General features: G+C 31.6%; 1 protein-coding gene across 1 annotated transcript in view; it reads left to right on the forward strand.

The window, feature by feature from the left end:
• LOC126885013 (potassium voltage-gated channel subfamily KQT member 1-like) overlaps positions 1 to 19,655 on the forward strand; it is a 102,746-nt gene that overhangs the window by 40,111 nt on the left and 42,980 nt on the right. The window lies entirely within an intron of this gene.

A 19,655-nucleotide genomic window follows, 5' to 3' on the forward strand; every position in this document is an offset into this window, starting at 1 on the left:
TTCAAATAACGGTCAATTTTATAAATGAAATTTATTAAAAACTGTCACCGTCCGACAATAGCATAAAATAGACTGGAATTTATCTCAATTTTGGCCATTGAAAATGATGGACTCGAAAATTTGGAATTTGAAGATATTTTAAGTATGTAGTTTTGTTTCTATGAAACTCATAAAAGTTGCTTTATAATTTTGTAAGGCTTCGAAAACTCAAACAAAAATTTAGACTTTACATAATTATGTAATATGAAAAATATATTAAATATTTTATTTAGCCATAGCCTAAACCCTAACATTTGATGACATTATTATCTTTTATATTTTCTAATTACAATGAAATGTATTATTATGTACTCAAATTTAAACAAAGCTCTCTTAACTTTTTTAGATTGTATTTTATTTATTAAAATCTAAATTCAGTTGTAGTTGATTTAAAATATCTTAGAAATATATGAAACAAAAATTTAAGTTGAGGTCTACAAAATGTCAACTACTAATCTTTCTAATCGTTCGAAGATAGAGGGGTTATCCGAGGGATTGGAGAGAGAAAGAGGAGGTTTCTTAAGGGCCCTTATATCTTAAGTTGCCTATGGGTCTCAAGTCTCAAGATTCTTAATCCGGGACTGGATAACGTAGTATAAACCTTGGATAGGTACAAATGAGGCCAAGAAGGTGAGTAAAAGGTGACGTAAAAGTTAACCCAACGGGATATTATGTCTTTTATTCAATCAAAAACTCAGTATGGTAATAAAAGAGACACATTTTGAATCAGACAGTACTAAAGCAAAAATACTCATATCAAAATATTATATTTTTAAACCATCATAATATTACGCTACAGCCCAAGTCGGGCCCTGGCTTCCCCCAGCATCTGCCTCGAAAGATCTCTGGCCCTGGTTGCTTTGCTCCAGTTATCCACCATCAATATCTAGAGCATTGGTTCCTCTTGTCTCTCCACCTCTTCCTTGGCCTTCCTACAGGCCGACGTCCCACCATGATTACGCTAAGCGTTCTACTAGGTGTTCTGTCATTATGCATTCTTATAAGATGACCTGGCCAGCGCAAACTTTGTATTTTTGCATAATTGTATAATATAGGGTTCTTTGTAATATTGGTATAACTCGTGATTCAATCTTATAATCTTCGTATTAATAATGTTTATTGTCTTTTCTGCCACGATCCATGTTTCTACGTGATATGTTGCTATTGGTCGTATGATGGTTTTGTATATTTTAAACTTTACTTTCCTAAGGATATCATAAGGACAGAGAAAAGTATGCTTTTGAGTTTGTACCCTAAAAGTAAGAACATTTTTGACTTTGTACCCTAATCCGAATCTTTGGCTCATATAGTAGGTCAATTTTGAAGTTACATCGAGTATATTTATTTTGAAGTACCAATAAATCTCTTACTTCACGACTTTGAATTCCGGGTTCGAAGTCCAGGTACTACCTAGTCGGTTGCAATCCGCATGCTTACTGTTACCGATTGAAAATCGTTCCTTGCCACTTTTATACAACTAGTCCATGTGGTGAGACCGCTCCCGTCTGAAAAAATTTCTGATTCGGTTTCTTTGTGGATTCCTATTCAAAAATGCCCCCTTTAAACAAATCTGAAGGGTGCCGGGCGGAATTTTTGGGCAGAAATTGTTTAAACAATTTTTTTATACAAATACAAAACATTACGTTTTTTTGCTCTGGAACATATATTTTTAGTTTTTTGGGTCATTTTAAACAAGAAAAGTATCTTGTAATTTTTCTTACAAATTGATAGTTTTCGAGTTATAGGCGATTTAAAATCTGAAAAATGCGAAAGTACGCATTTTCGAGGCCTAAAAACTCATATTTAAATTAGTATTTTTGAGATTGTTAGATACTTAAATTGAAGATTAAACATTCAGCTTCAAGATTCTGAAGAGTGGCTGGGCCTAACCTTAATTTATACCGTTTTCTTTTAATTGTTATATATGCGTGTTTATCCAATTTTTTTGCCGGTGCGGCGAGCTCTATTTAAAAAATCTCCTATTTTCCTCCGAAATATGTTTTTTCTAGATTCTTTGGTATATTCTAAATAAAATAAGTTTCTTGACAATTTTCTCAAAAGTTTACAGTTTTAAAGTTATAAGCGATTTAAAATCCAAGAATGAGTCTTTTTGGCATTTTTCAGATTTTAGATTTTAAATCGCTTATAATAACTTTAACGCTTATAACTTTAACCTTTGAGAAAAATGTCAAGAAACTTATTTTATTTAGAATATTCCAAAGAAGCTAGAAAAAATATTTTTCGGAGGAAAATAGGAGATTTTTGAAATAGAGCTCGCCGAACAAGCAAAAAAATTGGATAAACAGGCATATTAACAATTAAAAAACAACGGTATAAATTAAGGTTAGACGCAATCACTCTTCAAAACCTTGAAGCTGAATGTCTAAACTTCAATTTAAGAATCTGGTAACCTCAAAAATACTAATTTAAATATGAGTTTTTAGGCCTCGAAAATGCGTATTTTTGCATTTTTCTGATTTTGAATCGCCTATAACTCGAAAACTATCAATTTTTGAGAAAATTTAAAAGATACCTTTCTTGTTTAGAATTACCCACAAAACTTAGCAATATATGTTTCGGAGCAAAAGAAAGTGATCTTTTGTATTTGTTTAAAAAAATTTTTTAAACAATTTCTGCCCAAAAATTCCGCCCGGCACCCTTCAGATTTGTTTAAAGGGGACATTTTTGAATAGGAATCCACAAAGAAATCGAATCAGAAATTTTTCCAGACGGGAGCGGTCTCACCACATGGACTAATCTGAGAGTTTAAAAGATGTACCGGTTGCCAATACTACCATTCAGTTCCAGTCACGACCAAGGTCTTGGAGGAACCATCTCTTAAGGAGGGGACAATGTTACGTTAGCTACCTCTCAATGACCCAATAGAGAATTATATTACTGGGACCCCAAATTAACATTTGCTATAAATAAATTAAAATAAGTGTAAAAAAAACTACATAAAATAAATGTTAAAATGCATTAATAAATTAAAAGGCTATTCAAATCACTACAGTATATTTAACAAAATAAATGCCTATTGCCGTTGTGAGCAGATTTCTCTTCTTAGTGGGGTTAAATAAAAAAAATGTACGTATCGTATATGCCCAGATTAAAATTTGGACATATATTGTTCGTCCGCTATAACTTTTCCCATGCGTCACGATTTATTTTCAAACAAATTAAGTCAAAACATAAAATGAAACGGACTTTGATGTGTATATACATTTTATATACTGTATACTATATACTACACACATCGGCGTACGTTTCACTTTATGTTTTGACTTAATTTGTTTGAAAATGAATCGTGACTCATCGGAAAAGTTATAGCGGACGAACAATATACAGTACGTAAATCGTACAGATGGACATAGGAAATATACATTGAGAGAATTGTGGCAACTGCGCTAACCTGTGTTAGTGTTTTTTTTTTGAATGAATAGAATAAGTGAGTGTTGAAGCAAGGCTGTCCATTAATAGATCAAAAACAAAGTTTATGATTATTGAGTTAATAATTTTACTTTACTTTTTAAAATAGCCATTAATTAAATGGCTCTTTAAAGGCATTAATAATTGGCACTATTATTTAAAAACCAATTTCGAAACTAAAATATTTTCCATTACCTTGGGCTCAAAATATTTAGCTACTACAATGGCATATTTTGACGTTTATTTATGTCAGCTAATGCATGCCCCTTAATGCTAACAACCAAATTGTCAATGAGAGAGCTTAGTTGCCACAATGGTCTCAAGATAAAACAATGTATGTATTTATGTATCTAAATATATACAATGTATGTTCCCTATGTCCAGCTGAACGATTTACATACTGTATGTTATCTCCTATATTTTTTCCACAAACATTCTACGCGTTCGTTGAAGAAAAAAAGGCGATTTAAACCATATATTTAGACTGTGGTAAAAACATAAGAGGATGTGATGAATTGAATAAGAACATGTATGTAATTTATAAAAAAAAACCCAGTTATAATTTATTGTGATCTATTGAGCTACGAAAGCATTTAAGGAAGGCTTATGTTCAGAACTGGGCAAATGTATAAATTGACTGACTAACGGCCGGTTTCACAAAGTAAAGTTAACTTGTGGTTAAGAGATAACCAGAGGTTCTAATCTAACCTAATATAAGTAGATGTAGCTTAGTTTTCCAAATGCCGCCCACGCCAGTCTATCTCGTCTTTTGATCTCTGCTGTTTGGTTTTCCTTGCTAAGTTTTATAATTTGACCCAGATACATATAATCGTGAACTTGTTCTATTTCATCTTGTCCGATCCTTATTGCGATGTCCTTATCTGTATTTGTTATGATTTTGGTCTTGCTGTAATTCATATTAAGGCCTATCTTTCCGGCTTCTACGTCCAGTTCTTTCATCATTTCAGACAATTCTTCTTTTTTATCGGTTATCAATACGATGTCATCGGCGTACCTTAGGTGGTTCAAGCGTTGTCCACACATTTTTATACCTTTTTCTTCCCATTCTAATCTTTTAAAGATATCTTTCAGAGCCTTATTGAAAAATTTCAGTGATATTGTGTCACCCTGTCTTACGCCTCTATTTCTTTGAATTTATTGTGTTCCTTCTTAGGCTTTAATTGTTGTTGTGACTTCTTTATATATATATATATTGGCTATTAGGTCTTATATCTGTGGTCAATTCTGCTGTTAATCAAAGAACTTTTCACTGCCCTTTGTTCGACAGTGTCAAAAGCCTTTTCGAAATCTATGAACGCTATATATAAAGGGATGTGGTATTCATTTGCTCGTTCTATAAGGATTTTCATACTTAATAAATGGTCACTTGTGCTAAATCCCTTTCTAAAACCAGCTTGTTCTTTCGACTGGTATCGATCGAATTTTGTCGTCAATCCATTGGTAAAAATTTTTGTTAGGAGTTTATACATCACATTGAGGAGTGTTATAGGACGGTAGTTTTTTATATCTGCTTTGTTCCCTTTCTTGTGTAGGATAATGGTTACGGATTCCTTCCAGTTGTTTGGGATTCTTTTTTTTAATATGTTGTTAAAAACGGAATGGAGAGTATTAATTACCACTTTTCCACCACATTTCAGCATCTCTGCAGCTTTTCCGTCTTTTAGAGGCGATTTGTTGTTTTTCATTTCTTTCAATGCCTTCTTTATTTCTGATTGCACTACTAGGCTATTGATTATATTCAAAATAAGATAGCTAAAAGGAACTACAACGTTAACGGGGTTTTATTATTTCATATGGTCAATGGACATCTATATATGAAAAAACCGCGGAGTGCTACCATTTAAAGGGGTGCGCTTTTGAGAAATGGGTGAATTAGTCCCTGGGCACAGGTTACATTAGGGTGAGTTCTATGTACTTTTGGTACAAACATATCTACATAAAAGCTATTCCTGGTTATATTTCCTATCTAAATATCACTTTTTAAAGTCAATGATACCTTTTTTTACAAAAATATATTCAAAAGAAAAAGCACAAAGAAACCTAAAAGAAAGAAATTTTGTTTTTTGTCCCATAACTTTTGTTCACGAGGATATAGGTATAGACATTGCTTTACGGAAAAAAACCTACATATTTTTCTTTAAAATGTTGTTTAGTAGAGGTAATTAGGATTTACAGTTTTCGAAATATGATTTTTCAAAATTCGCCACTCACAGCAATTTTGGGCAATTTTCCTTGTTATTTCGCAAATATTGTTCTGTAACTTTTTTCTACGTAACTTTAGGTATATGCAATGGTACACGTAATAGGAATAGAAATCAATTACCTTTAAAATGGTCTACTGTATAACGTTGTACGACTTTTTTAAAGAGATTATGGTTTTTCAAGATTTTATACTTTTAACGATTTTTTATAATATAATTTAAAAATAAAATAATATTATTATATAATATATTATATAATATTATATTATATATGGTACATATAATATAATATTATAATATATATTAAATATTATATAATACCTAATATAAAAAAATATTATTTTATACATTTTTTACGATTATTTTTGAAATTTCCCATTATAACTTTTTTTCTTGTACATGAATATACTATATATTGCTCAATAATGAGGGCTTACTTTCTGTTCTTTAAAATGGTGTATCATCTCTATTTAAATATGTAATGGACACCGAGTGATTCTTTGATATTTTTTTACCTGTATTATTTAAAATTATTTCTTTTAAAAAATTACATAAACATTAGTCTTAGAAAACATCACTTTAGTTAAAATTATTTAAACGTTGACATTTAAAAAATTTTTAAGGTCAAAGTCCATCTCTTCGTTAGCATTAGCTTCAATATCGTCCTCTGGCATCCCAGTTATCTTAGAGTTCCCACTAATTAGTACCCATGCACATGCACATGCACCCTTTGCAGAATATTGAACAACCAATTCCTATCTTCCTACAACCGCAGTTTTTTGTAAAGCCTTTGGTACATTTACATGCTATTTTTTCAAGCAAAGCTTGTGGTGCAGGAGCTTTGACAGTAAATATTGGAATTAATCCATATTTAGAAGTTTGCCCGGCAGAGTCAAGTGGATCCAAAGTATTACCTATAAAAAATAAGATTCAATCATAACACACAATCACATATAAAAGTTATAATGAGGAATTTAAAAAATAATCCTGAAATCAAAAATCGTTGCAAGTACTTATTACATTTTGAAAAAGCATATCTTATTCAAAAATACTCCTAGAATTTTTTATAATACACCATTTTAAAGTAAACAGAGTAAGCTTTCTTCTTTATTATATAATATATACCTAAATGTAGAACAAAAATTTTTAATGGGAAATTTAAAAAATAATCGTAAAAAATATAATAACTCGTTAAAAGTATAAATCTTGAAAGAGATAACCTCTTTAAAATAAGTCGTACAACATTATACATCAGCAAATTTTAAAGGTAATTGATTTCTATTCCTCTTACATGTACCATTTACTATGCCTAAAGTTACGCAGAAAAAAGTTACAGGACAATATTTGCGAAATAACAAGGAAAATTGCCCAAAATTTCTGTGAGTGGCAAACTTTGAAAAATCATATTTCGAAAACTGTAAAACCTAATGACATCTGCCGAACATCATTTTAAAGACAAAACATTTAATTTTTTTTTTCTGTAAAGCAATGTCTATACCTATATCCCCATGGACAAAAGTTATGGGACAAAAACAAAATTTATTTCTTTTGTGTCTTTTTGTGCTTTTTCTTTTGAACATATTTTTGTAAAAAAAGCATCTTTGACTTTAAAAAGTTATATTTAGATAGGAAATTTAACCAGGAACAATTTTTATGTAGACGTGTTTGTACCAAAAGTGCATAGAACTCACCCTAATGTAACCTGTGCCCAGGGACTAATTCACCCATTTCTCAAAAACGCACCAATGTAAATGGTAGCACTCCGCGGTTTTTTCATATGTAGAGATTCATTGACCATATGAAATAATAAAACCCTGTTAACGTTGTAGTTCCTTTCTATAGTATATAATCAATAGCCTATACACTGATTGTACTGCACTAAGGAAGTGATAAATAGATCAACTAACTCTTTAGCTATCAATGTGCAACTATGTGTGCACCTAGTAAACATATCAGTCCACGGTTATATAGAGTGTAAAAAGTGGCGGATACAGAATTTGGATTTTATCGCTGTTTTAGTAGAAATGGTGTATTTTATACACCAGCGCCGGTAGTTAAAGGTTAAGACTCAATAAATTTTATATATTCTAAAAAGTAGACGCTGTAATTGACACTTATTTGAAGAAACAAATATTGACATAAGAAAAACTACTTATTGGATCCGTATCTACTAGTAAACTCAACCCGATCAATAAGCAGAAATTTACGCTCACCACAGGTTTTATCAGAATTGACTTACAAGAAAACGTATGTGCGGTACTAATCAAATTTGTGGTGCTTATGAAACTTTTCAAACGTCAATACGAACTAAGAGTAATGAAGTTTTCTTATGGCAGACATTTGGCTGAATACGTAGAAAAGTTGCTTTGTTAAAGACTTTAGTCATCACGGCTTTAGTCAATTAGTTTCTAATTTGATATTGAATTCTTAGTAATACGAGAATTTTTGATAAAGCCGCGGGCTTACTTTCTAATCGAAAAGTATTTTTAACCAAAAATCTCTTACTTTTAAATATGAACACACCGGCAAAGTTATAGTCCATTAACTCACTGTGAAATATTGCATAACCTCCAGATTTTAAAGAACCGCTTGGATTCACATGAAATATGACACACTTACACGTAGCTAACATGTCAAAGGAAAAAAAGTGATATTGTGCCGATGTGTACTTTTGGCATAGGGTCAAGTTTCACCTCTTCTCGAGGGTGAAAAAATATACCTATAAGTTTCAAAATGAATAAATTGTCTGATTTTAAGCAACTTTTGTTCTATAGTGTTTTTTTCGCTAAGTTAATACTATTCTGAGATATTTGCGATGTTCATTTATCAACAAAAAGAAACCACGTCTTTGGACGGTTTTTCGCCAGTAAGCATTTATCAGAAATATAATTTATGAAAACCTGAAAAAAATGGTGTATGTATGAGGTCTCTAGAGCCAGTAGAAGCAGAGTTGTAGCTAATGAAAAATAGAATATTGCAATGTGAAATAACCAAAAAATAAAGCAGTTTTTGGCGAAAAAAAAATTTTTATTTTTGTTTTTCAAAATAGGTTTTAGCATCAAAAGTTACGCTCACAATAAAGTTGGTCATTTTTTTTGGTAAAAAATTCTTGAAAATCACCCCCTCATTAGTATCCCAAATGAAATTAATCGTTACCACTTACACACGTTGCTTTACTCACCTATGTATTGTTTATATGATCTGTAAGTTTCATCGGTTCAAGGTGCTTATTTTTGAAAGGGCTGGAAGGAGTCAGCAACCACGAGTGTATTCAATTTTTGAACAGCAATATCTTAACCAATTTTCATCTTACAGAAAAACAAGAAATACAAAATATTCATAAAAGCAAAACTTACATTTTTTACTCTTTCAGGTATTTAGAATCACTGATATATTTAAGTTATTGTGAAAAAAGTATATTTTCACAATTAAAAATTAAAAAAAAATACTTTCGAACCAAATTTTTTCAAAAATAATATTATATTGTGCCGATGTGTGCTTTTGCCCTGGGGATGAGTTTCACCTCTTCTCGGGGGTGAAAAAATATACTTCCAAAATAAGTCAGGAAATGGAGAAACTGACTAATTTTAAGCAACTTTTGTTGTATAAAGTTTTTTCACCAAGTCAATACTTTTCGATTTATATGCGAGTGAATATGTTCATTTTTCAACAAAATAACCACGTTTTTAGACGGTTTTTCGCAAATAACTCAAAAATTAAGTATTCTATCGAAAAAAACATTATTAGAAAAAATATAACCTGTAAAAATGTGAAATTGTCAATTTCAAAATTAAATATTTTAACGTGAAATAACCAAAAAATGAAGCACTTTTTGGAGACAACTCATTACATCTCTTTTAAAGTGTTTAAAAAATCTTTATTTCAGTTGTTATTAAAAAAAAGTTTCTAGCATCAAATGTAAGCATACTACGCCCAAAATAAAGTTGGTCCCTTTTTTTTGGTAAAAATATCGGGAAAATCACCCCCAAATTAGCATCTCGAATGTACTTAATCGTTACCATTTCACAAGTTGCTTTACTCGTGTATGTATTGTTTATATGATCTGTAAGTTTCATCGGTTGAAAATCCTTATTTTTGGAAGGGCTGTAGTTGAAAGGGCTTGAACGAGTCACTAATCACAAGTGTGCAAATTTATAAACACCAAATCTTAAGCAATTTTTGTCTTGCAGAAAAACACAAAAATACAAGATATGCAGAAAAGCAAAGCCAACAATTGAGATATTTGGTATCTCTACTAATTTTTAAGTTATTAAAAAAACAATATTTTCCAAAAGCACTGAAAACCGTCTGTGGGATATAATACCTATCAGTCACCACTTGGTGACTGCTGACATTTTATCACTATCATCATCATATTTTGCTATTTAAATTTCATCAGAATACTTTAGACTAGGAGCCGGTATAGATGAAATTTGCTTATCATATTAGGCACGATAAGAGCCTATGACTTAAATAGTAGAACCTAAAAGAAAACGTTTGAACACTGTGCCGTCACTTTTTAGTGGCACATGCATCGACAGTTGTGCATCAAACTTTCCACTCATGGACGGGATAAATAAATTAAAAGTTAGCGTCCTTCATTCCCAGATTTAATTTTTATTTCATTTTTGATTGTGATAAAAAAATAAGACTGAGAGTAATTTTAACCCACCACCCCCTTCCCCGTTCCCCACCATTAAAAACTTTATTTTTCGTTTTTTTTTAGATGAGATGCAATCAATTTAAAAATTTCAAAAAATTCATAGGCACAGTTGAGGGTCTTACAAAACATGTCTATTTTTTATAGATCCGTAGGTTGAGTGTACATAATCTCAAAAACATTGTTTATTTTTTTTTTGGAAAAAAGCGTATATCTTCTTTTTGGAGATGGCTGGAGGTCTAATTTTTTTTCTATTTTGTATATTTTATCAAACACTATGTTTATAATTTTTTTCATATTTTCCGTAAAGTTTGTCACCCTCAAAAATCCAAAAAACTGTTTTTTATGGGGTTTAAAAGGGTTTCTCCCATTTTTAAATTTTCTAAAGGACACAGTTACTTCAGTTTACATATAACTTATAAAAAACATGATTTGATCTATTTTGAAGTCTATAGACTAGGGAAAATCCCCAAAACCCCCCAAAAACAGTTTTATTTTGGATTTTCTAAAGTGGCGAACCTTACGGAAAAATCTGAAAAAAATTAAAAACATACTGTTTGATAAAATACAAAAAATAGAAAAAAAAAAGAATGTGTGTGTACTTTGTACGCACGTAAGAAGTTATACCTCTATTATATGATTATATGATTATTAACGAAATTAATATACTTTTTATTTATATTTTATTTAAATATTAAATTAATTTATACTTACTACTTCTCAAACATTTTTATTAAAACAGTGCCAAAAATTAAAATAATAAAAAAATAAAACACACACAAACACATTAAAAATGCCACAAATGATTTCTGAACATTAATTGTCGGAAAAATTTTTAACTAAATACGTATTTTCTGAAAATAAAATTATATAATAAATATACTTACAATCATAAAATGTATAAAAAAAAATAAAAAAATAAAAGTTTCTATTGGGATTCGAACCAACTTACCACGCGGCTGGTATTTGCGTTTTCACTCGCATTAAAACTTCGCCACAGAGACAGCTTGTCATTACGTGCGAAGATCGTCTAACTAAACAGACTAACCTTTTGACATTTTTAACTTATGTAAATCAAATTATTTTGATTTTGAATTGAAATGATTTAGAATTGAAAAAATACAACAAAACATAGAGTAAGAAGAATCAAATTATGTAAATAAAAGTATTACATACTACTTATGTATTTTGGTAGGTTCAAGGTAGGTATCGGAGCCCGTATAACGACTAATAAATTTCGCAATCACTTTCGTCGTGCAAAGTGGCTATGCTCAAATATCATAACAAAATTTGATCAACTATTTATAAAACACTTACCAGTGAAAGATTCTTTAGCTTTGAATAAGCGAGATCTGCGGCACTCATACTAGGCACAGTTTGATGAGCTTTCACATTGGCATGCAACAATCATCTCTTCTATGTAAATAAGTCCAAAAATATAATATGAAAACTATTTAAAAAGGCAGTATAACCATTAACTAACTTTTTGTTTGTTGTTTCTCTTCCTACAAATTTTAAAACGCAACAAGCATACATTATAACCAAACACAGTCCCACAGCTGTGCCACAGCTGCCATATTGGATAATTTTTGTCATGTCATTTGAACATCCAATCAGAACAAAGTTATAATGCGCATGCGCCCGGTCGCTAGGTTTTCCCATATAAAATTTCACCGTCATTACGCCCGTAAAGAAGTATAACTTCAAAAAGAGACTTCCTCAAAACTATCTCAAAAAATATAATACACTTTTTTCCAAAAAAAAATTTTTTTTTGTAAAACGTTTTGTAAAAGTCTAGACTATGCCTATAAATTTTTTGAAACTTTAAAATTGTTTGCATCCCACCTAAAAAAAACCAAAAAACTAAGTTTTTGATGGTGGGGGAAGAGGAAGGGTGTGGTGGGTTAAAATTACGCTGAGTCTTACTTTTTAATCATATAGAACTTAAAAAAATAAAAAAAATTGAATTCTGGGAGTGCGGGAGGGTACCTTTTAATTTATTTACCCCGTCCGTAAGTGGAAAGTTTAATGCACCACTGTCGACGTATGTGCCACTAAAAAGTTACTGCATAGTGTTCGTACGTTTTCTTTTAAGTTGTACTATTTAAGTTATGGGGTCTTATAGTGACTAAAATGATTAGAAAATTTCACCTATACGAGCTCTTAATCCAGTCATTTGATAGTGGTCCTAGCTCGACTGAGCAGCGCAGGTAACCTCCCTGCTATGTGCTGTCGACATCGACCGCGACTTAACTAGTAGCATCCACTGGGACCTCTACCTCCACCGCGACCCACTTGTTCTGTTCGTACCCTGAGGAAAAGACTTACCTCAAGATTTCAATCTCAGGCTGACGACAGGTGATATATTATATCAATAAAAGCAACCAGCCTCCAGAGGTACCATCCACAAATCACTTAACTCTCTTTACATAGATGTTTCACGAGTAAAGATTTCTTCTATATCGCTGAGTCTGAGTGTCAGTATAATTTGTCAATTTTGTCATCATTGTCAGTAATGTTTATCTGATTGTGATTGTTGGCAATTATAAAAAATTCTGATTTAGATATAATGGATTCAAATCAACGAACTGTCAATACTGATGGAATGTCCCTGTCCCATTCAAACAGTGAAGCGAGATTGCGGCCAACTTACAAGAGAGAGGTCCTAGAGAGACAGAGAATTTTTCAGGTAAAATTTGCTACAACTGCAACCAGAGTTGCCAGATGTGATTTTATAAATCCCCCACTTAGAAACTGAAATTCCCTCTAATTGAAGCTCAAATTCCTCCAAATTTAAATTTTTGCCGCATCTTAATAAATTAGTAGTCAAATGTAGAGAACAGTAAACCAAAATTATACTACTTATCAACAGTTGGCCCTGGAAATAATTCATAGGTTCTATCGCCTACGATTATATGAGAGTATAATATACAGTTCTATGTATATTCTCAAATTTAATTTACCGTGGCCCCTCAAATTCCTCCATAATTTTCCCCCGAAAAAATCCCCCAACCATTTCTGCTTAGGAAAATTCCCCTAGATGCTTTCAAATTACCCAAAATTGTGGGCAAATACCCCAATCTTGCAACCCTGACGTCCCTGACCAGCACTAGCACTATCAAATATTTGTTTGTTTACGAAAGATGGCGATTATCTTCCCTCCTTCACCTGACGACTATCTTCTATTTCATCTTGGCCGCATTAAATTCGCTTCATGGCGATTACATCAGTATTGACAGTTCGTTGATTCAAATACAGTTTTTGAAAAAAAAACGAATGTGATTTGAAGATCAGTTTGTATTATATCATGAAGTCATAGATTATGTCCAAATTCAATTCCTAGCTTACATTTGCATGGTGAGTTCAACAAGTATTTGTTATTAGAGAACAAGTAACACTACTCTAATTGATTTTAGGTGATTCTTTTTCTAATGTACATTATAGAAGTATTTGAAGGTTGTATAGGGAAGCAAATGAATGTAACACCAAGTAAGTAAACCCTACTGAAAATATATAATTAATAAAAATATTTTACCTGAAATAAGTCATGGTATAAACTATTATATTAATTTTCTGTTTTAGTTGAAAGTCCTTCAACAAGTAGAGATGAAATCATTTGAGATACCATTTTGTAGTAAGTATTTGGAAGATAACTATTAATAATTTCATTTGTAAAGATACGATTTGTTAAAAAATATATATACAAAGTGGTTTTGCTGGTATTAAATAAATAAATAAATAAAATACGTTGTAACGTCTTATTTTTTCCCAATTGTTATTTGGTATATTTGAAATTAAAAATAATTTGCATATTTTAAATGCAAATTATTATTTTTTTCAACTATACATTATATTTAAATATTTTAACCTAACATTTTTTTCAAACCAAAATTACGTTTTGAAATTCCCGCTTGGATTAGTTCCGATACAGACCGCTTGGAGCGCTGTTTTCATATTTAACCAAAGTGTTATCGTGAAACATCTAGAGGAGGTAGGTGATCTGTGGTACCATCATGTAATACTACTAGAATTTGCTCGAGAACATCACAATTGGAATGATAACTAGTGGCGTCAAATTCTCTTCACAGATAAGAGCCGTTTCTGTGGAAATACTTACATAGTATGAAGCTTCGCGCTAGCCTGCGGTACCGCCTACTGTACCACTTTTTTACTATAATTTATGTACTAAAATAAAGGTATGTGTTTTCTTAGCCTCAATTTTGAATGTATACTAAATACCAAAAAGCTCCCTCACTATAAAATATTGTAGGACTGTCCCTAATAATAAATTTATATGGGGTTGAAAATATAATAGGGTAAAAGGGATTTGCGAGGTATAAAATCAAAAGGAGAACCAACGCTGAATAAGTCGGTTTCATGTTTACGCTGTTTAAACAATATACATTTCGGCCCTGGTTTACACCCCATTCCTTGTCAGCTCCTTTTTCATTAAGACCGTCCATTAATTTTTAAATGGGCAATAGAGGGATAAGAGTTGATTGTTTTATATAACGCGGTTTTGTGTTGAACGGGTCAGTTAAAATGTATATGTGTGTATAATTCAACGACTATAGATAAACTTGTCTATAGGTCTGCGAAGTGGAAATAAAAAACCGATTCGTGAATATAAAAAACTCGCTTTATTCTCTTTTAAACCCTCTAACAGGCCAAATCGTAAAAATTATCTGTTGAAGTTGATATTTTTTTTTTCAAGTAAATATAGGCAAAAATTACTTATTATTAAATTTTCTGCTAAAAATCTTGTCTAGAATAAGTGCTAGGTGAGAAATAGTGAAGACCGTCTACAGACGGTCTTGTCGGGTTATGACTAAAAAATAAATTTGGTAGATGTTTATTATAAAACAAGATTTATTAAGAAAAATGAGTATATAACATGTTATTTTTGATAGTGGTAATCCCAAAAACAATTTTTACCGACTGTGCCGCATAAATGGAGGTCACATTTGAAACAAACAAGCTGCGTATCAGATTTTTTACACGGCTTACACCTCTTCTTGCCTTTTCGATTAACCCAAACTGGAAAATGGTTTTCACCATCAAAACGTACATCAGCAACTTGATGAACCGCTCTTTTTCCAACACCAGATGAACTAGTTTTACTAGAAGAGCCAGGTTCACCATTTCGAGCTGATGATGGTCGAAATACATTTCGTTTTTCCTTGATAGAAACAAGGCCGGATGCTATCTCTTCACGGAATTTTGGAAGATATAGAGGCCTCTCCTCTTCGCAACGGTCACTGGAATTATTTGCCTTTTCGGCACGTATACGTTTATACAGTGATGAACGCGCTAATAACCGGCAAAATAGCGCAAAAGGTGGAAAACATATTAAATTGTGAGATAAAAAGAAATATAAAACTATTAGAGGTGTTAAAATTAGCGATAGTAACATATACATTGATATTATATTGATTGCTTCTCGCCTTTAGACGTATTAGATGATTATGTTAACTGAAACTGTCACTGTGACAGTGGCATTTCTCAAACTCGTCCGATAGGTCTAAGGGTGGTGAATAATCAATATAATGTCAATTTTTAAGTTACTATCGTTAATTTAACACCTCTACTAGGTTCATCCCTTTTTATCTTACAACTTAATATGTTTTCCATATTTTGCGTTATTTTGACAGGTTATTAGTGCGCTCATCACTGTATACGCTGTAAGCTAGTACGCAGAGGGGATATTTACAAATTCGCGAGCGCCAGTAGTGGCAAGTCTGTAAACGTTTACCGGAAATTTGACATAAATGTCAAAGTGATTAATTTAAAATTAAAATTAAAAACATTAATAATAAAAAATATTAGTTGGTCAAAGCTGTGGTATATATTTTTACCTTAAATATACTTACGTTTTAACCCTCCGTTACTCGCACACGGTGCGTGAGACCGTCCATGTAAATAACTTCCTATAACTCTGATTTTAGTGGAGATTTTGAATTGCTGCTGCATACACCTCTTCAGTCGTCAGTCAAATGTGGGTGAAGTCCACGTGCAGTGTAAAAAAGAGTATTTTACTTTTATTAGGCAACACGCTGTGGTACACCGAGTGTGAGTACTTGTGCACAAATTTTTGTATTTGGATCAGACATCGATAGTTTTAATTAGTAATGTAATTTATGATCTTTTTCTTATCTTCAATGTTTATATATTTGAAGTTTGTTTTGAATCCTAATAGTAAAATTAATAATATTGAAAATATTAAAAATATTACTAAAAGATTTTTAAATTGAAAACTTATTGGTACACTTTCCTGGTGACAACCTGCAAGGCTTCTACAATTTGCAAGCACATGGATGCTGCAGTGAAGACAAAGGGAAGAAATTCTACACTATGCAATTCACATCCCCCGTCTGCAGCTTGGTAAACTTCCAACGGAAAATGCACCTGGTTATTCTACGGAGTAATACGACTATAAAATAAAAATGCATACCATTTTTATTCAGTTGCAATGCGAAGGCAAAACAATCTTACTTTTCAATTAGAATACGGAGCGCAGTCCAGTCCCCTGAATCGGGATTTTCGGCTCTTATTCGAGCCTCATCGGAGAGAACGTAGGCACTGTTCTCCATACCCCAATTGACCAGCACCGAGAGCTTTTCCCACCCATTGCAACTGAAGTGAAGGTACTAGGTGACTAGCGTCATCTGGCAGTTGAAAGGTGAAGTTTGTGTTCAATCCTAATAGTAAAATTAATAATATTGAAAATATTAAAAATATTACAAAAATATTTTTAAATTGAAAACTTATTGGTACACTTTCCTGGTGACAACCTCCAAGGCTTCTACAATTTGCAAGCACATGTCTTCACTGCAGCATCCATGTGCTTGCAAATTGTAGAAGCCTTGGAGGTTGTCACCAGGTGCTGGTCAATTGGGGTATCGAGAACAGTGCCTACGTTCTCTCCGATGAGGCTCCAATAAGAGCCGAAAATCGCGATTCAGAGGACTGGACTGCGCTCCGTATTCTAATTGAAAAGTAAGATTGCTTTGCCTTCGCATTGCAACTGAATAAAAATGGTATACATTTTTATTTTTTTAGTTTATATATTTGTTTATTTATATTTAGATATGGATTACGAGAAGGAGAAGCTGAGATTATTAAAATTATTTGAGGAAGTATCGACTGACGAGGAAACGTATAAAGATGATGATGAACAAAGTTACTTTTATATATAAAGTTACATATATTCATTAGATAAAATAATTGTACACAATTTTGCAAAAAAAAAATTTTAATATTGCTGACCCATGTTGTTGGACCCGGTCTTTAGCACCGTGCGCGAGTATGCGATCACAAAAAATTGTCGCCAGTAACGGAAGGTTAAATACTGAATTTAAGTTTTTTTAATGTTCCGTAATATGTAATTATAATTTAATCTAAAAATCTTAGCGCCATCTAGACGATAATTGTGAAAGTATCCGAAGTAAGAAATTCATATTTTATCAATAGAACGTCAAAATGATTAGCAAAGTCTTAAAAAAATCGATTACAATTTAATTACTTTTTTGCGTTGTAAATGTTAAGCGATAACAATTAGATAATAAATTTAAACATTACCGGTGAAAGTTGAATTAGTAATCCGCTAGGAGGGCCACCAGCGAAGCTCAGAGCGTATACGCTTAGGAATAGGTCGATGTTAGAGGAATTCATTAAAAAAAAAATACTGATCGCTGCTGAAAAAAAGGACATTTTAGTCGTACGGAAAATACCAGGCAACTCGATTTTTGGATTTTACTATGCGGCTATACTACGTTTGGTCTCAAGATAAGCTCAGACGCCAGTTTCAGACACGTGATAGGTAGTGCAGTCATTGAGCGTAAAATAGGTTTTTACCTCCGAAATTTTTTACTATGTACCGATTTACATGAGATTTTGGAATTAGGCTTATCTGACCCTTAACTTAAAAAGTGATATTGACCCAAACTCCGTTTTTTATTTTTAAGGGGTGAAAACAACCCCTTAATGGAAAAACTGACATTGAGCCATTTTATCGCCAGAAAACGTGTTTAATAATAAAGAGTGACATTGTAAAGTATTTTCTAACACAATAACTTCATGTTAAACTCATTTTCATTACCTTGAAAACCGTACAACCCTTGCAAACAACCCCTAAATCGAAAAAATTTACAAAAAATTAATTTAGTATGACATAAAAATATTTAAATATAGAGTAAATGATATTTTACATCCTCTATCTTAATTATCATATTGTAAACCACTTTTGAACCCTTAAAAAACAACCCCTAAATAGAAAAAATTTACAAAAAATTAATTTGGTTTGACAGGAAGCCTTAAATATAGAGTAGATAATATTTTACGTTCTCTATCTTAATTATTTAATTGTTAACCCTAATTATTTAATTAGTGTTAACCTTAATTATTTAATTGTTATGTTAATTGTTGTTAATTAATTATTTAATTATTAAATTGTTATTAAATTTTATAAAAAATTTCTTTTGATAAACTAAAAAGGATTTAAACATCGTTCCACGTTCTCGAAAAAGCTTTGCTGGAAAATCATATGCTCAAGTTCTTTAACCCTTAAAACTACCCCTAAATTAAAACATTGAATATGTATGAGTTAGTTTTTGGGCCATAACTACTTCAATTTTGAAGCTATCACAACTTATAAACAACCATTTTGAATGCAATTAAAAGAGCTACAACTTTTTTCAGTATAATATGTAGTGAAAAACCTTTTATTTTGAAACGGTGATGGGTCAAGGGGCTCGAGAGAGACTGTGGTTGCGCTACCGCGCACTCTTTAATCAATCATGTCTTCGTCAATTTTTGTGTGATAGGAAAAACAAACAAACCAAAATGTTTGTCAGAAAAATACCTATTTTCTTTATAATTACACTTTTTTACGTATCTTTAATTATTTTTGAGATATTACGAAATTAAAGTGGTTTTTTTTAAAATTCGAAACTTTTTTTTTCTTAGAATCGTGATTTTTTCAAAAAATTTGTGTTCTCAAGAAACAAAACTGCTAGAATCCATCAAACTCTTTATATTAAAGTTGATTCTAGACGAAATACGATTAATATTAATTTTGGTGGAAATGGCACTTATGAAATCCATTGATTTTAAAAAAAACCATTGAATGTTCCTTTTTTTTTTTCATTACAGCTCAATCATTTTACGTACAAAAGACTTTTAACAGTGCTCATTTTAAAACTTATTTTAAGTACTATAAAATCCTTGCTCATTAGTGTGCATACAATTTATTTGCTCTCCGCTAGATGGCATTGAATACATCGATTAAATTTCATACAAAATAAAAA

The sequence above is a fragment of the Diabrotica virgifera genome, chromosome 5, assembly GCF_917563875.1.
Source record: "Diabrotica virgifera virgifera chromosome 5, PGI_DIABVI_V3a".
In the NCBI taxonomy this organism is placed as follows: Eukaryota; Metazoa; Arthropoda; class Insecta; order Coleoptera; family Chrysomelidae; genus Diabrotica; species Diabrotica virgifera.